Source organism: Anabrus simplex, chromosome 2 (assembly GCF_040414725.1).
Source record: "Anabrus simplex isolate iqAnaSimp1 chromosome 2, ASM4041472v1, whole genome shotgun sequence".
NCBI lineage: Eukaryota > Metazoa > Arthropoda > Insecta > Orthoptera > Tettigoniidae > Anabrus > Anabrus simplex.
This window is the reverse complement of record NC_090266.1, coordinates 611312478-611339326: the sequence shown is the minus strand read 5'-3', so window position 1 is coordinate 611339326 and position 26849 is coordinate 611312478. Positions and strand designations below refer to the sequence as shown.

General features: G+C 44.4%; 1 protein-coding gene across 2 annotated transcripts in view; it reads left to right on the top strand.

Annotated features, from left to right (window-relative positions):
• The first annotated feature begins 8822 nt into the window (after positions 1 to 8822).
• LOC136862954 (leucine-rich repeat-containing protein 51) overlaps positions 8823 to 26849 on the top strand; it is a 102862-nt gene continuing 84835 nt past the window's right edge. The window contains exon 1 of one of the 2 annotated variants that reach the window (XM_067139248.2): positions 8823 to 8955. The gene's annotated coding sequence lies outside the window, so the exon portion shown is untranslated. Of the gene's footprint in view, positions 8956 to 24537; positions 24676 to 26849 lie in introns of those variants that run through there. The other variant, XM_067139249.2, reaches the window with a different exon arrangement.

Genomic DNA, 26849 nt, shown 5'->3' with positions numbered 1-26849 from the left:
CGACGCCACACTCGTCTGCGGTGACTATCACTGACAGAACAGAAGCGTGACTCATCGGAGAACACGACGTTCCGCCATTCCCTCATCCAAGTCGCTCTAGCCCGGCACCATGCCAGGCGTGCACGTCTATGCTGTGGAGTCAATGGTAGTCTTCTGAGCGGTCGCCGGGAGTGCAGGCCTCCTTCAACCAATCGACGGGAAATTGTTCTGGTCGATATTGGAACAGCCAGGGTGTCTTGCACATGCTGAAGAATGGCGGTTGACGTGGCGTGCGGGGCTGCCACCGCTTTGCGGCGGATGTGCCGATCCTCGCGTGCTGACGTCACTCGGGCTGCGCCTGGACCCCTCGCACGTGCCACATGTCCCTGCGCCAACCATCTTCGCCACAGGCCCTGCACCGTGGACACATCCCTATGGGTATCGGCTGCGATTTGACGAAGCGACCAGCCTGCCCTTCTGAGCCCGATCACCATACCCCTCGTAAAGTCGTCTGTCTGCTGGAAATGCCTCCGTTGACGGCGGCCTGGCATTCTTAGCTATACACATGTCCTGTGGCACACGACAACACGTTCTACAATGACTGTTGGCTGAGAAATCACGGTACGAAGTGGGCCATTCGCCAATGCCGTGTCCCATTTATCGTTCGCTACGTGCGCAGCACAGCGGCGCATTTCACATCATGAGCATACCTCAGTGACGTCAGTCTACCCTGCAATTGGCATAAAGTTCTGACCACTTCTTCTTGGTGTTGCATTTGCTCTGTCAGTCAGTGTATAATCACCGTCTTGTCGCTGCTATCATGCGCAAGCAGCCCTAGGGAGTCTCATAAAAGCAGCAGTCATCTTGTGCAGGCACCCTTAAGCTGTCTCTTAAGAAGTTATGTATAGCCGCCATCTCGTAGAATAAGATAGCCGTCAATGTCAAAGGGCCTAAGTAGGAACCGAACCGTTGATCTCATCATTAGACTATGTTTTTCTTATGCTATCATGTTCCTCATACTGCGAGCCTAGGTACTAGGTAGAAAAAAATGTGTCCGTTTTGCTCTACGATGCACCGTTTTCGAGATATTTAACATTATGCATTTAAGCCCCTAATTTAATTAATCGAACCGGCACGGCACGTTAGACTCTAAGCTAGCTTTCTTGATAAGAGCAGCAGCCATCTTGCGCAAGTAGCCTTAAGGCGACTCATAAGGAGCTGTGTATAGCCACCATCTTGTGTCCGCCATCTTGCGCAAGCATCCTTAGGGCATCTCAAGCCATCTTGTGCAAGGACCCTTAAGCCGTCTCATAAGATCAGCCGCCATCTTGCGCAAGCGCCCTTAAGGCGTCTCATAAGGATCCATGTATAGCCGCCATCTTGCGCAAGCATCCCAAGGGTGTCTCATAAGAACCTATGTATAGCAGCCATCTTGCGTAAGCACCCTTAAGGAGTCATGTGTAGCCACCATATTGTGCAATTAGCGTCGAGAGATGGCTGCTGTAGATTTTTTAAATTATCCGCCACCATATTTCAACTAAAGAGTGCAGCACTGAGGTTTGCGATGCAAGATGGCGGATGACACCTGTGACGTAGAAATTGCCCACTACTACGATAAAGATAGCAGCACGGTTCTCTGTTAATTAGAGATGGCGCATGACATCTGTCAAAAAAGCACGTAGCTTTGTTTCCAAACAAGATCGAGTAGAATTTGCCGCCACCACATTTCAAAGGTAAGTAGCTAAAGAGTGCAGCACTGTGCTCTCATGATTAAATATGGCGGATTACAGCTGTCAAAAAAGCACGTGAGTTTGTAAAGCACTTCGAATTTGCCGCCACCACATTTCAACTAAAGAGTGCAGCACTGTGCTCTCTTGATTAAAGATGGCGGATGACAGCTGTCAAAAAAGCACGTGAGTTTGTTTCTAAACAAGAGCACGTGGAATTTTTCAAATTTCAACTAAAGAGGGCAGCGCGGTGCTCTCTTGATCAAAGATGGCTGCTGTCACGTGTAATTGCCTGCCACCACATTTCAATAAAGAGTGCAGCACGGTGCTCTGTCGATTAAAGATGGCTGCTGTCAAAAAGCATTTTTCAAATTATCCGCCACCACATTTCAAAGATATGTAGGTAAAGAGGGCAGCATGGTGCTCTGTTGATTAAAAATGGTGGATTACAGCTGTCAAAAATCGCGTGGATTTGTTTACCGATTCAAATCTCGCGCTAGTAAGGTTAAGTTGGCAGCACTAAGGTTAGCGATGCGTTGTTTTCGATTATAGCTATCAAGAAGCAAATAGCTGTCAAAAAAGCACGTTGATTTGTTTACCGATTCAAATCTCGCGCTAATGAGGTTTAGTAGGCAGCACTGAGGTTTAGGCCCGTCAAGATGGCAGCAGTGAGGTTAGCGATGCGTTGTTCTCTGTCAAAAAGCACGTGGCTGTCAAAAAAGGCACGTGGCTTTGTTTAGCAATTCAAATTTCGCGCTAGTATGGTTAAGTTGGCAGCATTGGAAGAGGCCCTGGCTCCGGAGGAGCGGGCCTCTGGTAAGGCCCCCTGTGCGGCGGCGGCGCCCGAATCGCTGACTTATACTACTCAAGCCTGCATGGGATGTCAAAAAAATAACAAGACATACAAAATCGCCAGTCAGCCATTTTCAAGAACCTGAGAGCACTGTTCGCATAGACACTGTTGGCCCTCTTTCACTTTCTGATGTCTATCTCTACTGCCTCACATGTATAGATCGTTTCACCAACTGGATGGAAGCAATAACAATGCAAAATATAATGCAGAGACTTAGCAAAATCATTTTATGATCATTGGGTGACGCGGTTTGGAGTCCCAGCAAATCTACACTAGTGTCCAAAAGTTAAGCATAATTCCTAAATGAGGCCATACCGCCTGATGGAAATGTCAGCTGGATTGCTGAACAAACGGAAACTGACTCTCATACCATGTGTCACACAACTTGTCCAAAAAACAGTATCCGAAAGGTTCTGATAGCTAAGGTAGACCTTTGACAACAACTAATAAAACTTGGCAATACCTTGCACAACAAAATGTGCTGCTAATAGGGTGTATGGTTACCACTAACGGCCACACATGCTTCGCAGCGACGTGGCATGCTCTCTATCAGATGGTCCAAGAGCTCTTGTGGCAGTCGATCCCATTCCTCCGAAAGGGCAATGCGAATGTCTTGGAGGGTCCTTGGTGGAGGCTGACGGGATGCAGTTCGCCTCCCCAATTCATCCCAGGCATGTTCTCTAGGATTCAGGTCCGCAGACCTTGCTTGCCAGTCCATGCGATGAATGTCTTTCCCAGCCAAAGATTCATCCACCAGAGCAGTGCAGTGTGGTCGGGCATTATCGTCCATTAATAATAATGTTATTTGCTTTACGTCTCACTAACTTCTTTTACGGTTTTCGAAGATGCCGAGGTGCCGGAATTTAGCCCCGCAGGAGTTCTTCTACGTGCCAGTAAATCTACCGACACGAGGCCAGTGGCGGTGGGCTCTCAGGAGCACATGAGCTCGTGAACACCCAGTTTTAATCCATCTTTACGCATTCATGGATAATTTAAAACTTCCCTTTCTTCGACCTGATTTCGACAATCGATCGAAAGAATTCTACTTATATCGAAGCTCCGTTACACCGACAGTTGTTCGGTTTGACTGACAGTGCAGCGAGCACACTGGATAATGCGCTATTGTGCCGAAGACTATACGCATGCGCAAAGCAGATGACGTCAGGGGTTATGCACCGATATTCCCATTAGCGAGGAGCACGGTAAGTTACGTGCCTTGCCGCCTAGAGCCACCCTTAAACCACTGGCAGTATTACAGTTGACTACAAGGGTCCTCCACATCCCCTATTACGGTTAGCCACACCCTCCAGGAGCTACTATTGCATTACATTACCGGCAGATTTCGCTAGTAATTCTGAATATGCATTTGCTAGCTCGTTGTGAACAGGTGTTCGTAATCGCTGGGAGAAGTTTGCTTTACCTTGTGATTGGAAAATATTTTCAAGTGAAATTAATTTGAGTGTTATGTTTTGTTTCTTTGTTTGTGTGGTATGTAGCCATGGTATTCTTTGTGTAAGACGAAATGAATTCAGTTCAGGTAATTTTAACCAGCGAAATATTAATCTCAGGATAAGTTAGAAATTAAAAGGCTTGGATCGGACAGACCAAATTTGATTATCGAAAAAGTTACAAAAACTGACAAACGCGAGTATAGGTGTAAGAGAGAAGTGTACGAAACACGCAAGTGGTTCTGTGGATGTAGATCTAGGAACGCGCTTTTTTATTTGCAGTGTTTATTGTTCAACAAAGAAAGAAGTGTATGGAATTAAGCTGGGTGCACAGATCTTGCTCATTTGAGTGCAAAAATAAATAAACATGAAAATTATCATGCACACAAAAACGCGAGTATTGAATTCACTGTGCTAGTGTTGTCTATAATTTCCAAGACGAGAATAATTAACATGTGATACAGTAGAACCCACATTAACCGAGATAATGTGGAGACAATTGGGGTCAATTCGGAAACAATTATTTTAAAAAAATCGACCGGTAAATGCGGTACACATTATTTCTATGCTTCTCATCATACCCAGGTGAACTTCGTACTATTTGAAAACGAAGAATAGTGCTCGCATCCTTCAATGTTCGCAGTGCTGTAAAGTTATTATGAATTTTACTTTTGTTCTACACTAACACAACCGGCCCAGTGGTGTAGAAGTAGCGCGCCTGCCTCTTACCCGGATGCCCCGGGTTCGATTCCCTGACAGGTAAGGGATTTTTACCTATACGTGAGGGCTGGTTCGAGGTCCACTCAGCCTACGTGATTACAATTGAGGAGCTATCTGACGGTGCGTTGGCGGCCCCGGTCTAGAAAGCCAAGAATAACGGTCGAGAGTATTCGTCGTGCTGACCACACGGCACCTCATCTGCAGGCCATCGGGCTGACCAGCGGGCGTTTGGTAGGCCATGGAGTTTGGTTTCGTTCTACACGAACACCTAGGTGAACTTCCTGCAATTTAAAAACCAAGAATAGTACCGGTACTCGCATCCTTCAATATTCGCAGTGTAGTAAAGTTATTATGAATTTTAGTTTTGTTCTACACTACCATATTAGCATGGGCGCCCGCAGGATCTTTTTCAAGGGGGGGCACATTAACAATTTTCTTGAATATAAAACCAATATAACGTCAGCAACATTAAATTGTTTACAGAAATTTCCAGTTATAACAGATGCCAGACGACTGTCAGTAAGTTCAGTTTATGAAATAATCTGGTATGATATTAAACAATTGAACATCAACATTTTTAGAATTCCAGGGGAGGCAAGTGCCCCCCTTGCCCCCCCTTGCGGGCGCCCATGCATATTAGTCTAGTATAAAATTTATCCTCGGTTACAGGGGTTCTACCATATTATTTGTGAAAAAGGAACCGTACAAAGAACTTTTAGTGAAGTGATGTATGTACCTATGTTACTGTTTTGCTGATTTGAGACATGAACAAAAATGTTGTTGTGAACCCCCTAAAAATTTTGTCACGAACCGCCACTGCCCAGTACTAGATGAAACTAGCGACGTATGTCTACACGAGCAAGTTTAAATTTGTTTTCACCGAGCTCGATAACTGCAGTCGCTTAAGTGCGGCCAGTATCCCAGTATTCGGGAGATAGTGGGTTCGAACCCCACTGTCGGCAGCCCTGAAGATGGTTTTCCGTTGTTTCCCATTTTCACACCAGGCAAATGCTGGCGTTGTACCTTAATTAAGGCCACGGCCGCTTCCTTCCCAGTCCTAGCCCTTTCCTGTCCCATCGTCGCCGTAAGACCTATCTGTGTTGGTGCGACGTAAAACCAATAGCAAAAAAAAGAAATTGTTTTCGATTGTCAGAGGAGAGGATGTTCAAATTAATGATTTGTTAACACATTTGTTTCTATTAAAATTAAACTGGCAGGCATATTTTCAGGGTTCGGGAAAATTGGTAGAAACTAAGCCGCGAGTTATGCACGTTCAATATTTGGCGCGTTCTTTAATCCTTGTAACCTTAAAGGAAATGCAAGTTTGGACCGTGATGAAAGACTATCTTGTAAACGCCAAATAAACGATCAATTTTGTCCCCGGGTCCCCCAAGCGTCTAGCAATGTTTTATTCTATACAAGGTGCCCAACATGGTAGCTCTTCGGCCTTTTTGCCCTACGAGATAGTGTTGCAGAATAAGTCCGTTGAAAATGATTTTCCAGAATAAGTTCGTTGAATATGATTTTGCAGAATATCGGAGTGAATATAATTATTTGAGGAAATCAAGCTCGAAAAACCTAATTTCTTAAAATTTCTGTGCTTCTTTGACGTTATATTTGACACTACACTTTTTAAGCACATTTTTGATCAGTTGAAATTTGTAATGCCTTTCTGTAAAACTCCTCCTTACCGCTGCAAAAAGCCATGGACAATATTCATAGCGTCTGTGAGGTTTTGAAGTAATCTCGAAATGATGAACATTTCGATGCAGTTTAGAGCTCTTCCTTGAAGGTGACCAAAAAAAATCTGATGTCGAAGACTTTTCTAAGAGTTAAATAATATCTTTGAAGACTTGATGACGGCGCTGAACCCTATGTTTTTGTAAGCCCCGTGGTTTTTACAGGAAAATTTATCTCGAAGTTTTAGGTATAGTGATCAACACTTTCCATGATCGATTTTTTATAGGTGCCATGACTCATTGCAAAGAAATTGAAACACGTGTTCAAAAAACTAAATGCAGTTATGTAGCAGTATTTTGTAAGGATGAACTAGACCGTTAAAGATTAACTTTGCAATGAAATGTGATGTAAGATATGTGTGTATCTAAGAATGTATCACTAAAAGCTGTTTTTTCTTAATTTGCTTTGCGCCTCACCGACACAGATAGGTATTATGGCGACGATGGGGTAGGAAAGAGTTAGGAGTGGGAAGTGGCTGTGGCCGTAAATAAGGTGCAGCCCTAACATTTGCCTGGTGTGAAAATGGGCAACTACGGAGAACCACCTTCAGTGCTGCCGAAGGCGGGGTTCGAACCCACTGTCTCCCGAATGCAATCTCAGAGCTGCGCGACCCTAACCGTACGGCCAACTCGCTTGGTATAATTAAAAGTAAAGAAGATTTAGTGCGCATCTTTCCCTCAAATAAACACGTTAGCGAATTGATTCCAGAGGTGGTTAAGTTGATAAAGATTGCTATAGTTCCTTTTTCTATCAGTCCGATTCATTGGCTGAATGGTCATCGTACCGGGCGAGTTGGCTGTGGGATTAGGAGCGCGCAGCTGTGAGCTTGCATCCGGGAGATAGTGGGTTCGAATCCCACTATCGGCAGCCCTGAAGATGGTCTTCCGTGGTTTCCCATTTTCACACCAGGCAAATGCTGGGGATGTACCTTAATTAAGGCCACGACCGCTTCCTTCCCATTCCTAGGCCTTTCCTATCCCATCGTCGCCATAAGACCTATCTGTGTCGGTGCGACGTAAAGCAAATAGCTAGCTAGTGGAATGGTCAGCGTTGAGGCCTTCGGTTCAGAAGGACCCGATCCGATTCCCGGCCGTGTCTGGGATTTTAATCCCGTCTGATTAATTCCCCTGGATCGGGGTCTGGGTGTTTTTATTTGTCCCAACAGTGTTCTCATCATATTCAGACAATGCATTACACTACCAACCACCATATAAACACGCGATTGTCATTACATCCCCCCATATAAGGTTGGCGTCAGGAAGGGCATCCGGCCGTAAAATAGGGCCAAGTCCACATGTGAGACATAGTTCGCACCTGAGACCCCACACATGTGGGAGGAGCGGTAGAAGAAGAAGAATAATTTCCTTCCATCAAGTATTGCTCGATCTAAAACACCTAAAACTGCATTTACATGAGGGTTTAACTTCAACGTTTTCCACCCCCACCCCCTCTTTTGGACCGTGAGGAAGAACACCCCCAGTACTTTTCAAAACCCGACGCCCTTCGCTCCAAGTTCTTTGTAAATTTGACTCGATTTTGTAATCACGGAAATAACATCACACGTGAGGTTTTTCGTTTCCTCTCTTTCTGGGTGCTTAAATTTCTTTGGCAGGCCGTGTTACCTCGGGGAGGGAGTGATAGCCGAATGCAATCTTGGGCTTCTTTGCACAACGGCCGTGGTTCGAATCCCAGCCAATATATGTGGAATTTTTGAAATTAAAATTCTCAACAGTGATACGGACTTCAGGTAAAATCGGCGATCTCGTGCTGTGATCATGTTATGTAAAAGTAAAACATGCTTTATCTCGCAGAAATTCTCGACAACCGCAATCTCCCATGCCATGCCCTACTGTTGGCAGTCTTGTAGGTGTTTTCCAGTTTGCACACCAGATAAATGCTGGGACTGTACCTTAAATAATGCCACGGCCATTTCCTTTCCAGTCGTAGACCTTTCTTATCCCACTGTCACCGGAAACCTGAAGGTGTTTGTGCGATGTTAAACCCCACGAAGAAAAAATGACAAATATAGGAAGCAAAATATCTAAATGCTCAAAATGGATTACAGTATAGTTATGGTGGCCCTTCTAACCTACTGAAATAGCCTTAACACAAGATTGCAATGTATCTAATGGAATTACCAATTGCTGCAGACCGTTAGCAAGAGGCCCACGGAGGACTCTAGCGGATGTAATATTCAAACTTTCATTATGAGCTGAATAAAATGACTATTAAACCGGTCCGCGAGGCTGTGTATCGTAGTGCACTATTGTTAGCGAACACTTGAGTTTTGTTTATTCAGTTGGCGCGTCGACATATATCTGCTGTGGAGAGCCCAGGCTACTTCCACTCTTCCATATTGGTTTCACTAAGAACCACCTTTATTTCTCGGGCCCTGCGAACAGTCTGTATATCTGCACTAGTTTGTTCGTTCGGCTCGAGTAATAAAGGTCTTACGCAGTCATCACCTAACATCTTCAAAACTGAACAGGTAATTCTACCTTTTCTTTTTTGTGCTCCGTCAGTGACGTGTTTTTATGCTTGTTCAAAGTCGGAAATCAAACAGGATCCTTCTCTTATCAATGCTCAGTATACACCAGGGACTCGTGAAGTTAGCTTCTTCCGTGTTGAGGTCTGCTATGCGATAGGGTTACAACACATTCGGGATCCCCGAATTTTGCTTTTTGTCGCCGGAGTATATTTGTTCCTGGAATGTCCCCGAGTATTAATCATTTGTCCCCAGAAATCCCTGGATTTTCAGTGTTCTTTATTAGTATGGTTGAACGTGAACCGTAACATTCTATGACCTTTTAACGAATAAGGTTGTGTGGTGTTTTAAAAGGAGGAAAGATCATAATATGAAGATAAAGTTGGAATTCAAGAGGACAAATTAGAGCAAATAATCGGTTATAGGAAGATAATTTAGGGACTGGAATTATTTACGAAAATAGATGCTCGATAAATTTCCAACTTCTTTGAAATTATTTAAGAAAAGGCTAAGAAAACAACTGATGCGGGATTTGGCACATGGGCGACTGCCCTAAACGCAGATCAGTGGTGACTGATTCAATGATTTATTTATTTATTTATTTATTTATTGATTTATTTATTTATTTAAACCCGCAATTTAATAAATACACGAGTAGTACAGTATTTATGGTCTCCTTTAATGGGCTCTCTGGCTACATCTCTTTGGTCCCCTTGCACTCATGTGCAATGTGCTTCTTCTTTTCCTTTTTCATTTTGATACAAGTGAACCGAATGAGTTGGCCGTGTGGTTAGGGGCGCGCAGCTGTGCGCTTGCATTCGGGAGATAGTGGGTTCGAACCCCACCGTTGGCAGCCCTGAAGATGGTTTTCCGTGGTTTTCCATTTTCACACGAGGGAAACGCTAGAACTGTATCTTTAAGGCCACGATCGCTTCCTTCCCGGTCCTAGCCCTTTCCTATCCTATTTTCGCCAAAAGACGTATCTGTGTCGGTGCGACGTAAAGCAACTTCTTCTTACAAGCGAATGTCATTGCCGTTTAGTTTGTGGGATCTGTAAGCACAGGATACACTTGCATGGTGGTGAATGTAATTACAATACTTTATACAGTTTGAAAATATCTCATCATCATCATCATTATCTGTTTACCCTCCAGGTTCGGTTTTTCCCTTGGACTTAGCAAGGGATCCCACCTCTACCGCCTCAAGGGCAGTGTCCTGGAGCTTCAGACTCTTGGTCGGGGGATACAACTGGGGAGTATGACCAGTACCTCGCCCAGGCGGCTTCACCTGCTATGCTGAACAGGGGCCTTGTGGAGGGATGGGAAGATTGGAAGGGATAGGCAAGGAAGAGGGAAGGAAGCGGCCGTGGCCTTAAGTTAGGTACCATCCCGGCATTCGCCTGGAGGAGAAGTGGGAAACCACGGAAAACCACTTCCAGGATGGCTGAGGTGGGAATCGAACCCACCTCTACTCAGTTGACCTCCCGAGGCTGAGTGGACCCCGTTCCAGCCCTCATACCACTTTTCAAATTTCGTGGCAGAGCCGGGAATCGAACCCGGGCCTCCCGGGGTGGCAGCTAATCACGCTAACCACTACACCACAGAGGCGGACTTGAAAATATCTAAAAAACGAAAGTATTCAGAAAATGATTCGATGGTGGAGTTTCCTTTTCCCCCTCTAGTTGTAAATTAATCTGCTGCCGTTTGTTCTTTATGCTAAACAACCTTTAGTGTCGGGAACGGCAGGGAAACCTCTGCTGTAGAACATGCCCCAAGTGGTGAAAGTGGAAACATGAAGTAAGAAAATAAGTTGTTTGTAAGGAGAATGTATTTTTTGTATAAAGTAAAATCAGTATTTTCATCCTTTAAAATGTGTATGAAGGCAAACAAACATACAGCACAACACAGAAGTAGTTTTTACTTGTGTTTATCTGTTCGAAATTATGAAAAGAAAATCTAGTAGGCCTCACCGTACTATACGGTGTCCAACATTTCAAGTTGGAAGGAACGATTGTTAGAAAAAAGTAGAAGTTCATTAGTCTACAGTCAATGTATTATTAACTAGCTGTTGTATGCCGCCGTTGACGGGTCAGTTATTGTAATCGCAGCAGTGATATCATCTAGCGGAGATCTTTCTGATCAGTAGATATAAATAACCACTCGAATTTTCAGCTTATAAAAACAATCACTCAAAACCACCACATCGCTGCTTAGTTTGTTACCATAATGCCTGAACAGTATTTCGACATCAGCAATACTCGCCGTTGGATTTAGCAATACAAGTCTAAATTCGTGATATCCTCCGTTATTATAGCTCATGTGATAGAAATGTATCAGATCGAAGAGAATGAACATTGAATATTTTTTACCATTTTTGTTGTCTACACATTTTAGATAGAGATATTTGGAAGTTTATGAAACATGTAATAATCGCGTAGATTTCCGTTATTATTCCTCGTATGTTAAAATCGCATGTAACATAAAAGATCGAAAATTCTATTTTGGTAACTTCTATTATGCAGCCTACAGTGTTTCGATACAGCTAATATTAAGGGAGAAATTTGCTATTTCCTGTTATGGGCTCTGCTTAATATTGTTACGCCACTGCATACTAATCAAGTAATATACGGTATAGCCGACTGCAAACCCCGGGTAAACCTTAACATAAATGCCGAGAAATATTTTAAAGTCATTTTCTCGCGGTCTACCGAGCGGGTGGGGATCACGTAGTTATCAGCTTGCATTCGGGAGATAGTGAGTTCGAACCTCACTGTCGGCAGCCCTGAAGATGGTTCTCCGTAGTTTCTCACCAGGCAAATTCTGGGGCTGCACCGTGATTAAGGCGACGGTAGCTTCCTTCCCACTCCTTCCCCATCGCCGCCATAAGACTTATCTGTGTTGGTGTGACGTAAAGCAACTTTAAAAAATATTGCGATGCTGTAACAAATAAACAGACAAAAGTCGAATTGAACCCATTTTCGACTTTATTTAATAATCCGTGATAAATACGAAGTAAGAGGCTAGAAATTTTAGTGTACAGACAAAATTATCATTTCATTTATATAGATTACGTTACCAGGAGCACCTTTACATCGAGTAGGTGGCGTATTCACAAAATAAAGATTGTACGTTTATTTGTTACTCCTCCCACTTGTAAATGATACGTAAACTAACAGCCCTTTGAATATAACTTATTAAATTCCGTACATAAACGAATGTAATTTTAGAGCACAGTGCTTTAATATGACCTCCAGAGTTTCGTATCCGATTTTCTTTCTCCTTTCTAATCATTGAATGATCACATAGTAGAACATCCACTCAATAGTTACATTACACAAAACAACAACGCTAGTACCACAAACGAAGCAATGCGTCTGCGTTCCCTGCTTAAAAATGGGCTGCCAACATTGTGAACATGAAAATGAGATTTAATTGTAGGTATCTGGTACATGAGTTTCTGTTTTTACTGGACACAGTAAGTTATGCTGTCTCTAACACTGGCACCTACATCAATGAATGACAGTCATCTACAGTATTATCACTCAGTGCTAAGGGAACTGAAATCATATACCGTCCTAGAATATGTACAAGCCGGGCTGGCCTTCTTACCCCAACTTGCAGGTTCGATCCTGGCTCAGTCCGGTTGTATTTGAAGGCGCTCAAATACACCATCCTTGTGTCAGTAGATTTACTGGCACGTAAAAGAACTCCTGCGGGACTAAATTCTGGCACCTCGGCGTCTCGGAAAACTGTGAAAGTAGTTAGTGGGACGTAAAGCAAATATGATTATTATTATTATTATTATTATTATTATTATTATTATTATTATTATTATTATTATTAGAATATTTACAAGGGCGAGTTTTTATTTTAATAATTAATAATAATTGTTTCACGTCCCACTAACTACTGTACTTGTCTAGTTTTCGTAAGAATTTTGACTCGCAGGAGTTATTTACGTGCCAGTAAATCTACCGGCACGAGACTGGCATATATGACTAACTTCAAATACCACCGAAATAAGCAGAAATCGAACCCGCCAATTTTCTGCAGGGCTGAGTGGCTCAGACGATTGAGGCGCTGGCCTTCTGACCCCAACGTGGCAGGTTCGATCCTGGCTCAATCCGGTGGTATATGAAGGTGCTCAAATACATCAGCCTCGTGACGGTAGATTTACTGGAACGTGACATAATTCTTGCGGGACAAAATTCCGGCACCTCAGCTCCCCCGTAAACCGTAAATGTAGTTAGTGGGTCTTAAAGCAAATAGCATCTTTTTTAAATAAAAAAAGAATGGAACTCAGAAGGCCAGTAGTCTACCGTGTGAATTATTCAGCCAGACGACCCCTGTGGTGTAGGGTACAGTCACTCTGTATGAACAGCGTGGCCAACGAGTGCTTCATTCTCATTGGCTCCGCTATCTTTGAGCCATATGTTACGCATACCTATTTAAATGTATGCATTCTTTTGCAATCTCAGTGAAATGTAGGCTACCTATTTTAACTTTAATAGCGCCGAAAATATTTTGTTGGTAAGCACGGGGGACTGTTACTTATTATTAGTTTTGAATTGTGTGGGAATTTACGTATATCTGAGGTCTGTGCTTTGAAGAAAGAGCACGCCAGGCTGTTGTGCTTGTGGACACAGACGCAGATCCGAAAAAGGTTATAAAATGGAATTGGACAATTGCTTGTTTTCAGCTCTCAGGTTAGCATTTAATAAGACGCACCTAGCAACGAGTAGAGTTTTCTCATTCATTTAATGGTAACAGTAATAACAACATGGGTTAGTAATTTGAAGGACGCCAAGGCAGTAAATGTCAAATTCTCTGTAAATATTAGCCGTATAGAAACCTGTACATAACGAAAGTTGTTCATGTCAGATCATTTACGTTTCGTGCGATTTTACCGTGCGAAAAATAACGGCGATTTTTGCGATTATTATATGTTTCACATACTGTATGTCCAACTGTTCCAGAAATTATCTGATTTATCTAAAACCTATGCATAACAACAGTTGCAGGAATGGGCACTTCCGATCATTTATGTCTTTTTTCACCGTATGAGCTATCATGATGGATATGTTCTCGAATTCAAGCTTTTATGGCTATTCACCTCTTAAAGGACCAGGTTATAGCTTAAGTGCCACTTAGCATCAAGTTGTGGTTTCCATAGTATAATAATAATAATAATAATAATAATAATAATAATAATAATAATAATAATAATAATAATAATAATAATAATAATAATAATAATATTGTTTTTACGCCCCACTAACTACTTCGACGGTTTTCGGAGACGCTAAGGTGCCGGAAATTTGTCTCGCAGGAATTCTTTTACGTGCCATTAAATCTACCGACACGAAGCTGACGTATTTGAGCGCTTTTAAATACCACCGGACTGAGCCAAAATCGAACCTACCATGTCTGAGCCACTGTCTGGATAACAATAACAACAATGTATTTTTTTTACTATTTATTTTACGACTCATACAGGTCTTATGGCGACGATGAGATAGGGAAGGGCTAGGAGTTGGAAGGAAGCAGCCGTGACCTTAATTAAGGTACAGTCCCAATATTTGCCTGGTGTGAAAATGGAAAACTGCGGAAAATCATCTTCAGGGCTGCCGACAGTGGGGTTCGAACCCACTATCTCCCGAATGCAAGCTAACAGCTGCGCGCCCCTCATCAATGTATTATCAAAACCGATAGTAATAAATAGAATGTTTAGGTTACAGCGGATATCTACAAGTAGGCTACCAACCGAACCATAGCACGGAATTAGTCGCACATCACGGCGATCGAACCGCGGGTGGTGGGTGACAGAGTCCTGAATACAAGTACCCCAAGACCAGGACAACTGTTTGTTATCACCGAGCAACAAGTAGTATTTTGTCAAATTAGTGTATAGTGATACCAATATTTAATTGTTCATCGCGGGGATCGAACCATAGTGGTCATTAACAGAGCACTATACACAATTACCACGGGACCACACCAGCTGCTTGTTTTCACCGCTGAAGTGTAGCAGATTTTCGTTATAAGTTCTACGAGGGCTGTCAATAAAGTAGCGGCAATCTAGTCCAGACAGTCGCAGGAGATCTGGCATGTGCAAATAGGATATGGGAGCGTTCAGGTGGCGCTGTTGTCGATGTGTAGTGTGCATCTGACAGGCATCCAGTTGTGAATGATGTTGCTGCGTGGCGTTGAACTGAAGAGTAGCACCGCTCTAAAGCATGTTTTCAAAAGGTGATCAGCGTTCGTGGATTAAAATCGAGGTTGCCGGTGGCAAAAATGCATCAGAATGTTATCGAGGATTACGTGAAGCCTGTGGCAAGAATGCATTACCGTATAGGACGGTTGCACGATAGGTCAAGGCGTTCCGTGCGGGTCGGAATGAGATAGCGGATTTCCACCGCACAGGTCGGCCGTCCATTCCTCAAGATCAGATTGACATCGTGAGTGGTCTCGTTTCCGTAGACCATCGATGGACCGTCCGGGAATTGTCCGTAGAGGTTGGTCTCTGTCATCAAACGCTGTGGCACATACTGACGAAATGTCTTAACATTAGGAAAATTGCGTCCCAATGGTTTCCATGTCAACTGGCCGACATACAGAAATGGCACCGGTATGCACTGCCTGACATCCACCTGGACATCCAGCTGCACAGATACCGCAACAAAGGAGAAGCATTCCTGCAGCGTATTGTCGCCATTGATGAGATGTTGGTACGAGCCTACGAGCCGGGATTAAAGCGTCAATCGAATGACTGGCGTCACACAGGTTCGCCACGTCCACAGTTTTCTTTCAAGTTGTTTTACGTCTCATCGACACAGTTAGGTCTTATGGCGACGATGGGATAGGAAAGGCCTAGGAGTGGGAAAGAAGTTTTTTAGCTAGTTGGTTTACGTCGCACCGACACAGATAGGTCTTATGGCGACGATGGGACATGGAAGGGCTAGGAGTGGGAAGGAAGCGGCCGTGGCCCTAATTAAGGTACAGCCCCAGCATTTGCCTGGTGTGAAAATGGGAAACCACGGAAAACCATTTTCAGGGCTGCCGACAGTGGGGTTCCAACCTACTACCTCCCGAATACTGGATACTGGCCGCACTTAAGCGACTGCAGCTATCGAGCTCGGTGGGGAAAGAAGTATCCGTGGCCTTAATTAAGGTACAGCCCCAGCATTAGCCTGGTGTGAAAATGGGAAACCACGGAAAACCATTTTCAGGACTGCCGACAGTGGGGTTCGACCATCTCCCGGATGCAAGCTCACAGCTGCACGTCCCTAATCGCACGGCTAACTCGCCCGGTCACAGAAATTTTGACAGAAATCCAGTCGGGTGAAGCTTACGTTGATTGTAGCACACGACTACGAAGGTGTTATTCTGAGGGACAAACCGTCAACTGTGACTACCAGTACCGATATCTTGAGCGGCATCTACGTCCGGGTATGCGGCGCAAACGTCCACATTTATTGTGAGACGATCGCCCTATCGTGTTGCATGACAAGGCACGTTGTCATGTCGCAAACAATTTCAAGCTGTTACTACAACGGTGGCATTGGGAGGTCTTGGATATCCTCCCTACTCACCAGACATGAGTCCTTGTGACTTCGATCTGTTTCCGAAGTTGAAGGAACTCTTCCGCGGCGGTCGATTTCCTGACGTACCATCTGTACTCCGCGCAGTTGAACGTCGCTGTCATCAACAGAGAACGCCTTGCCAACGGTCCCCAACGGCTTCCCGACATACGGAAAAAGGTAATAGACGTTGCGAGTGACCACATCGAAGAAATGTAATGCAATTGTACTTGCTACTTCATTAAATATTGCGTTTTATCGGTATTGTCACTTCTTTATTAACACCCCTCGTATTTGTACCGAGCAAGTTGCCGCGTGGTTTGGGTCACGTAGCTATCAGCTTGCATTCGGGAGATAGTGGGTTCAAACCCCCGGCCACTGTCGATCCCTTCTCTTTCCTAAGCTTTCCCTATTCCATCGTCGCCGTAAGACCTATCTGTGTCGGTGCGACGTAAAGCAAATTGCAAAATAATAATAATAATAATAATATCAATCACTACTGATCTGCATTTAGGGCAGTCACCCAGGTGGCAGATTCCCTATCTGTTGTTTTCCTAGCCTTTTCTTAAATTATTTCAAAGAAATTGGAAATTGATTGAACACCTCTCTTGGTAAGTTATTCCAATCCCTAACTCCACTTCCTATAAACGAATATTTGCCCCAATTTGTCCCCTTGAATTCCTACTTCATCTTCATATTTTGACCTTTCCTACTTTTAAAGACATCACTCAAACTTATTCGGCTACTAATGTCATCCCACGCCATCTCTCCGCTGACAGCTCGGAACGTACCACATAAAAAGAGCTGTTTTCAATAAGCTAAACTCTCACCGACGGAGGTGCAATGTGCCATTCCGATTCGATTAACGAAGCGAATGTTCTAAATGACTATCTCCTTCGTTAAAGCAAATCCGAGCACTGTGGAGGAGAGATATTCTTGTACGCTGCAACATGTGTTGTGGAAGCTGCCTGCAGTCAGACAGCTGTCAGCCTGTTGAATTGGCTGACCAGGGGCGAAGCGTCAAGGGAGACAGGGTAGACAGCGTGTACCCTTAACATTTTATGAAAGAAATATTGTCTAGTTAATTCAATTACTTTATAGAACATTAATTATGTCCACATTCGTGACATTAATGCATTCCCCTCTTTACTTATTTTCGTCTCACTTCGGCAATGCTAAGGCTCGCGTCAGTCACACGAAGCACGTAGGGGAAAGTAGACGCTGTCCATGCTGTGTATTTTCCCTTTGATTTTCAAAGCTTTAAGATAGAGCAACACTAACGCTAACTGAAGGTACTGACTGTGGAACTATGACTTTCCTATAGCGAGATGTCTCCGCCCAGTAGACAAACTTACCAGCGTCTCTTCTTGCTCTCATTGGCTAGTATTTGGATCTCTCTTATAAATGTGCTCTTATTGGCCATCTCAGACATGCTTTTAATGTAATTGAGCTGAATTTACTTTACTATAAGACACGTCTAAAAATAAATTAAGTTAATAATATTCAAATACGAAGTATAGAAAACTTACACCTAATAAATGAATGACAGCATCAAAACCCTTCAAGTTCATGCATTTTCTTGCCACCGGGCGAGTTGGCCGTGCGCGTAGAGGCGCGCGGCTGTGAGCTTGCATCCGGGAGATAGTAGGTTCGAATCCCACTATCGGCAGCCCTGAAAATGGTTTTCCGTGGTTTCCCATTTTCACACCAGGCAAATGCTGGGGCTGTACCTTAATTAAGGCCACGGCCGCTTCCTTCCAACTCCTAGGCCTTTCCTATCCCATCGTCGCGACGTAAAGCCCATAGCATTTTCTTGCCCGCCAATATTAGTTGCGGTATTATAACCCCAACAACTATTGGCTTCCATTCTTAATAATGATCTCCAGAGTACACATCATCATCATCTGTTTACCCTCCAGGTTCGGTTTTTCCCTCGGACTTAGCGAGGGATCCCACCTCTACCGCCTCAAGGGAGCTTCAGACTCAACTGGGGAGTATGACCAGTACCTCGCCCAGGCGGCCTCACCTGCTATGCTGAACAGGGGCCTTGTGGAGGGATGGGAAGATTGGAAGGGATAGGCAAGGAAGAGGGAAGGAAGCGGCCGTGGCCTTAAGTTAGGTACCATCCCGGCATTCGCCTGGAGGAGAAGTGGAAAACCACGGCAAACCACTTCCAGGATGGCTGAGGTGGGAATCGAACGCACCTCTACTCAGTTGGCCTCCCGAGGCTGAGCGGACCCCGTTCCAGCCCTCGTACCACTTTTCAAATTTCGTGGCAGAGCCGGGAATCGAACCCGGGCCTCCGGGGGTGGCAGCTAATCACGCTAACCACTACACCACAGAGGCGGACCAGAGTACACATACGGGGGGGGGGGAAGCTTAACTTGATGCTGTATATTCCGTTAAAGTCAGTTTCTAGTGAACGCGCTATAAGTGCCTTCAAACGAATTAAAACGTATTTAAGGAATTCGATGACCAACCAGAGACTGTCTAACTTGGGAACTCTAGCTATAGAGAAGAAATTTCTGTGGAATCTTAGCAAGATCCCCCACTTCAAGACGAGATTAGGCTTAATAGACATATTTTCCGAACTAAAGGACAGGCGGATTAAACTCATTTACAAGAATATGGTTTAAGGTGACTTGTACGAACAACTATTTATTATTTCTCTTATTAAATATACATAACAATGAAATATATTGCTATTTTTTATTCTAAAAATATGTTATTATTTGACAACTCCCGCTGCCTGTTTCGTCTATATTTAAAAATAAAGCAAGTGCACGTAGGGTTATAGGTTGTTAAAGGGTTTGTCTTATTTTCAGAGTCATTAATATAATATGGAATACAGATCTGTATGCGTCGAAAACAAAATTCCATATAATAATATAATTAAAACAGTTTAAATAAAAGACATCTCTGTCTACCCCCTTACTTAGTTCACGCTTCGCCAGTGCTGACAATAAGTGCAGTGCTCTTCGTTCGTTGTAGCCGTTTACCATATAATCGCTGAAGAAGCAATGCCGCCTATCTGACAATGCTCTTCCTATCCATTATGTTCCTTAAGACTGCTCACGCCTCCCAGCCGCATATGGATGTGCAGCCCATCAGAACAATTTTCGTAGTGTTCATTGTCCTATGCGTGTGTGCAATGAAAATTAATCTTAGCGTACAGTACTGGAGGAGTGCATGTTTGTATGTCGTATTTACACACTCCTGCAGTATCATGTATTTAAGGTCCTTTTTTTCTTCACATAAGCGTAGGAATATGAACACAACGAAAATTGTTCTGATGGACTGCATACCCATATGTGACTGGGAGGCGTGAGCAATCTTAACCCTTTACTGCATGAATTATTCTTCGTTTTCGTGTGGTGAAGAAAATTTCAAGCATTAATGTCCAACTCACGCTCAGTGTTTTAGATCTACCAGCAATTCTTAAATGGGGCTAGTAGCTTAACACCCGTATGTGATGTGAATTGCCATAAGGGGGTATATATACGATTTTTCACGATTTTACGGTAGTGATGGGCTATGGACGGAATCGAGTAGAATCGAGTAATGTGTTCTTAGAATCTGTATACTCGACTCCAGACTCGAGTCCAAGCATACTAGTGTCGCTATCTGTGGACATGTCTTAGAACTATAATCTATTGTACTGGAGTGCCCGGCATTCACGGTCACCCACAGGATATTTTTGTGGTGTGGATTGCCGTATGTTTGCTGCTAATGATTAGTTTTGTTGAGTCATCTGCCGTCATTAATTTGATTGTTACGATAATTATGATCATCATACGCACTAAAAATTTATGACTTACTAACAAACTGTCAACTCGAAAGACAGACAAGTAGGACAGAAGATGAACGTGGGTTGGGGACAGTTTCCCCACTGTGCCCCCCCCCCCCTCCCGGCTTTTCTAATGCCGATAACGGCAGCGTTCTATTATTATTGTTGGTAGCCACCAGGGAAATATTTATAGGTACCGGTATGAAATATTATTCCCGCGACGTACTTGTAGGAAAACTTGTACCGGTAATAATATTGTGCGAAATAATGACAATATTACTGCCAGAGAAATGTACTGCAAAGGTACATGTGTAGGGCTTTCAGAAACATACAGTATATGCGCCGTAGTATCTATCACTTATTGATATTGTATTCACGCAGTCTGCATAAATAACATGCAAATCTCATCTAATTCCTATTTGATTAAAAATCACATTAACATTCACTGGCCAGTCGCTAATACCTGTAATTGTATATTTCATCAGACAATTAACACACAAAGGATTGGGTTCATATCAACCTTTAAATGACAACATTGGGGTTGTAGGTGTCGAGCATTGTTGCTCTACGTCATGTTTCCTGTGTGAGAGGAAATCGCTGTATTGCTGTTGCAACTGTGAGCGCTTCAATCACCATTGACCAGCAACGGAACTACAGCATATATTTTTGCTGCTGTAGGAAGAAAAATATTGGTATTCATCGACCTAGAGGAAAGCAGAGCACAACATTTTTAATAGATTTTATGTAAGTCATACATTACAACACTGATTTTCTGTTATTAAACTACGTTTACATTGTTTACATAACTATAAACCCCATGGCACTACAGCCCTTCAAGGGCCTTGGCCTACCAAGCGACCGCTGCTCAGCCCGAAGGTGTCGTGTGGTCCTCACGGCCGTTGTTTTTGGCTTTCTAGACCGAGGCCGCTATCTCAGAGTCAGATAGCTCCTCAATTCTAATCACGTAGGCTGAGTGGACCTCGAACCAGTCCTCAGGTCAAATCCCTGACCTGGCCGGGAATCGAACCCGGGGCCGCCGGGTGACAGGCGGACGCGTTGCCCCCTACACCGCGGGACCGGACTTTACATAACTATGCTACAGTATTTAACTGGGTATGTACTATGATCCTTGTCAATCTCACGGCGGTGACGTAATTGTCCTAATATTAGACTGTGGTATTATCATTATCAAGTTATCATCAAATTGAGATTCTTTCTTTTGCTCATTACTTACTTAATCTGCTTACCCGCCAGGATTGGTTTTCCCCCGGACTCAGCGAGGGATCCCACCTCTACCGCCTCAAGGGCAGTGTCATGGAGCTTCAGACTTTGGGTCGAAGGATACAACTGAGGAGGGTGACAAGTACCTCGCCCAGGTTGCCTCGCCTGCTATGCTGAACACGGGCCTTGTGGGGGATGGGAAGATTGGACGGGATAGACAAGGAAGCGGCCGTGGCCTTAAGTTAGGTACCATCCCGGCATTTGCCTGGAGGAGAAGTAGGAAACCACGGAAAACCATTTCGAGGATGGCTGAGGACGGAATCGAACCCCCTCTACTCAGTTGACCTCACGAGGCTGAGTGGACCCCGTTCCAGCCCTCGTACCACTTTTCAAATTTCGTGACAGAGCCGAGAATCGAACCCGGGCCTCCGGAGGTGGTAGCTAATCACAATAACCACTACACCACAGAGGCGGACAAAAAATAGTTACCTAAACAAAAACAAGGCCCTCAGAAGAAAATATTTCGGTATTTAAATTAACATGTCCGCCTCTGTGGTGTAGTGGTTAGCGTGATTAGCTGCCACCCCCGGAGGCCCGGGTTCGATTCCCGGCTCTGCCACGAAATTTGAAAAGTCGTATGAGGGCTGGAACGGGGTCCACTCAGCCTCGGGAGGTCAACTGAGTAGAGGTGGGTTCGATTCCCACCTCAGCCATCCTGGAAGTGGTTTTCCGTGATTTCCCACTTCTCCTCCAGGCGAATGCCGGGATGGTACCTAACATAAGGCCACGGCCGCTTCCTTCCCTCTTCCTTGCCTATCCCTTCCAATCTTCCCATCCCTCCACAAGGCCCCTGTTCAGCATAGCAGGTGAGGCCGCCTGGGCGAGGTACTGGTCATTCTCCCCAGTTGTATCCCCGACCAGGAGTCTGAAGCTCCAGGACACTGCCCTTGAGGCGGTAGAGGTGGGATCCCTCGCTGTGTCCGAGGGAAAACTGGAGGGTAAACAGATGATGATGATGATTTAAATTAACATAATTAAAACTGAGGTAAATATGCCTATAAATCTGGACGTCAGAGGTAAACTATCGTAACTGACATTTCACTAACTTTACAGGAAAGCAGAAGGAAGCTGTTGAGGCGCATATTTTGCTACCTTTCAGGCAGGTCGAATCGACAGTTCTGACCACGGTAAACTATCGTAAGAGCCAATATGATAAGGAGTGCGGCGGACGGCGTAAGGCTGATCACTTACCACTGTTTATCGCTGGTTTTTTTTTTTTTGTACATACGATAGTCATCATCATCATCATCATCTGTTTACCCTCCAGGTTCGGTTTTTCCCTCGGACTTAGCGAGGGATCCCACCTCTACCGCCCCCAAGGCAGTGTCCTGGAGCTTCAGACTCTTGGTCGGGGGATACAACTGGGGAGTATGACCAGTACCTCGCCCAGGCGGCCTCACCTGCTATGCTGAACAGGGGCCTTGTGGAGGGATGGGAAGATTGGAAGGGATAGGCAAGGAAGAGGGAAGGAAGCGGCCGTGGCCTTAAGTTAGGTACCATCCCGGCATTCGCCTGGAGGAGAAGTGGGAAACCACGGAAAACCACTTCCAGGATGGCTGAGGTGGGAATCGAACCCACCTCTACTCAGTTGACCTCCCGAGGCTGAGTGGACCCCGTTCCAGCCCTCGTACCACTTTTCAAATTTCGTGGCAGAGCCGGGAATCGAACCCGGGCCTCCAGGGGTGGCAGCTAATCACGCTAACCACTACACCACAGAGGCGGACACATACGATAGTATCACAAAAATTATCTTCATTCCTGCGAAACATACACATGCCCATAAGAAGATTCTACCAAAACAAGTCATATAGGCTACGATAAAATCCTCAAAATCGTCGTTTTTGCATGTACGATAGTTTACCTCACATCCAGGTATAGAGACAGACAAGCGCACCACCAACCTCACACGCTTGTAGTTAGAACCCCAGTGACCGTGACCGCTGGAACGAAATAGTAAAATTGCATTTCCTATTTTAACTATACTTTTCCCTGATATGACTTTTGTTGACTGCCATAGCCCGGTACTTGCCAGCCGCGATCGACCTGCCAATTAGGCTGAGAATACTCTTCCGTCCGAGCCACTGAGCCCTGCGTTTTTCAAACATTTCAGAATCTGTTCGCAAAACCATGCGACAACCGCTTGGCGCATTACATATACAAGGAGAAATAAAAATTGAATAATACAAGAAATCAAGAGATTGCTATGATTCTCAGGAGGAGAAATGCAACTACCGTCTTTGTAGTCACCTCTAGAGGCAGGCAATTAGAAGTATGAGGTTATAGATGGTTAATACTAACAGCTAACTTAAAAACTGGTAGAGTCGTTAGAAGCGCCGTTACTAGTAGATCAATTTTTCCTGCAATTTGCTTTACGTCGCACCGACACAGATAGGTCTTATGGCGACGATGGAAGAGGACAGGGCTAGGAGTGAGAAGGAAGCGGCCGTGGCCTTAATTAAGGTACAGCCCCAGCATGGGAAACCACGGAAAACCATCTTCAGGGCTGCCAACAGTGGGGTTCGGACCCACTATCTAAGCGGATGCAAGCTAATAGCTGCCCGCCCTTAACCGCACGGCCAAATCGCTCGGTGTGTGAGCGCCAGTTAAATTTTATTTAAACAGTTTGTTCAAAGTCACCTTAAAAGTAGGCTATTTGCTTTTGCGTCCCATAAACATAACAAAGAATCTGGTCGAGACGCGTGTCTGTGGGTGTCATTGTGTGTGTGCCAGAGGGGAAGATCTGTCACTCAGGAGACTAGACAGAAGAAATGACCGTCGCCCTCAATGTAATGTTGGACTTGCACGCCTCCTTACCAAGAATCCAGGTGTTTTCCTCCGGTAGTGAGACCGAAGCTCGTCACTTATCGATCGCACAGGTCGCTGATCGACCTGGCACTACCCGCACCTGCCACATGCTTCGCTGACTAGCCCACACTGTCACAACTCCTGCCTTTAGACAGTGTTCTAACGACCAATATGAAGTGCTGTTTTCATCGCTTATGTTCTCTTTCATTGACGGGATATTGCACAGGTTTGCCAAGGAAGAACTGGAGTTCGAGATCAACATCAAAACACTGTGAGTACACTGGTCTTAAGTTATATAAAAATAAGTGCCTCGGTGCGTGCACTCTTTGTGAGTTGTGGAGTGAGTGAAGGAAAATACCTAACTGTCCGTTGGTAAGTGGAGACATTCAACCCCAGTCATTTTGTACTAAATGCTCAAGATGTTATAAACTCGAGAAATTTACGAACTGGCACATGCGCACGTGGGCTCTTGGATACTTGTGATGTAACTTCAGTTACGGTACCTACTTCTCTTAGACTGGTTTTGCTTTTCCGAAGGTGAAATAGGGACGGCGAGTGCTCCGAAATGAAAATGAAACAGTAGGCTCGGCTTCTCTGTTTGGGGCATCGGGGCTTGACCTTGTCAAAGATTATTACCACTATTCCTCATTTGCGATTGTGTGTTACAAGCGTATTCTGTAAGAGCACTTCCCAGAATCAGACGTGATTTATTTGTACGGTGTTTTTCGTTTTTGTTTGACAGCAGTTGCAGTCGGTTCAGTTGGGGCAGGGAGAGCTGCACGAAGGTACTTTAACCAACGTATTTTTCCAGAACCGTAATGAATATGATACGAGCTGGCTTGCAGGAAACAAAATAGGGCGCTCTCAAAGAAATTGTATACAATCTATCAATAACGCATATAAACTTAACTACAGCAGGCACATTAATGCAATTCATCTATACCAGTAGTTCTCAATCTGTGGTACCTTCCATTGGCATTTTGACCGTTCGCAATGTCTGAATTCCAGAATTAAGATCGAAAATTGTTCATCAATCTTTATTAATTTGATACCGAGTCTAAAATCTAGTGCTTTGAGAAACTTTCATACAAACAGGGTATCCTGTGTTACTGTATTATCATTGTATTAGACTTGATACAGACTAAAAAAACCAAACCCCATGGTACTACAGCCCTTGAAGGGCCATGGCCTACCAAGTGACCGCTGCTCAGCCCGAAGGCCTGCAGATTACGAGGTGTCATGTATTCAGCACGACGAATCCTCTCGGCCGTTATTCTTGGCTTCCTAGACCGGGGCCGCTATCTCACCGTCAGATAGCTCCTCAATTCAAATCACGCAGGCCGAGTGGACCTCGAACCAGCCCTCAGGTCCAGATAAAAATCCCTGACCTGGCCGGGAATCGAACCCGGGACCTCCGGGTAAGGGGCAGGCGCGCTAACCCTACATCACGGGGCCGGCACTTTGATACAGACACAAACTCTTAAATTTCTTGTGAAGTGTTATAAAATGTATTTTCCGAGCTTGATAGCTGCAGTCGCTTAACTGAGGCCAGTATCCAGTATTCGGGAGATAGTGGGCTCGAACCCCACTGTCGGCAGCCCTGAAGATGGTTTTCCGTGGTTTCCCATTAGCACACCAGACAAATGCTGGGGCTATAACTTAATTAAGGCCACGAGTGTTTCCTTCCCACTCCTGGCCCTTTCCTGTCCCATCTTCGCCATAAGACCTATCTGTGTGGGTACGACGTAAAGACCCTTGTAAAAAATGTATTTAATTTCACAATCTCGTCTTATTTACGATGTGAATTTAAAATAATGGTTTATAATGAATTGAAATTGCCTCAATAATTCCTCAGGTACTCGTATTTTTTAAACCTAGGCCTATCATTTAGGGATTTTTTCGTGGGGGTACATTGAGTCTTAAGTCACGAATGAGGGGTTCAATCTCATAAGTGTTTGAGAACCTCTGATCTGTACTAATAATAAAATGAGATGGTGTTTGTTTGTTTGTTTGTTTGTTTGTTTGTTTGTTTGTTTGTTTGTTTGTTTGTTCCGGACAGGCTGGAAGACTACTGGACCGAATGACCGAGTCACGCAAGGAATAATTTCGTTTCTGACATATTTCATCGTTTCAAACAAATGTTTTTTTTATAGGGGCATGTCCCCCATTTGGGCAATTTTGCACCCTATATTAGCAGGGGGAAAAGCCGGAGCTGGCCCAGGGGCGAAAGTGCAAGATGGCGGCTATACACGGGCTGTTATGCAACTAACCCTGGGGAGCTGGCGCAAGGCCGAGTGGGCAAGATGGCCACCACGCGCAATCCATCTCTAGCCACGCGATACGACCTCTGACACCCTGAGACAATAGGATGTCGTCATCTTATGGAATACTGTCGAAATAGGATACTAAAAGGGCACTTGACATGAGAGAGCATGGGTTAGCGAA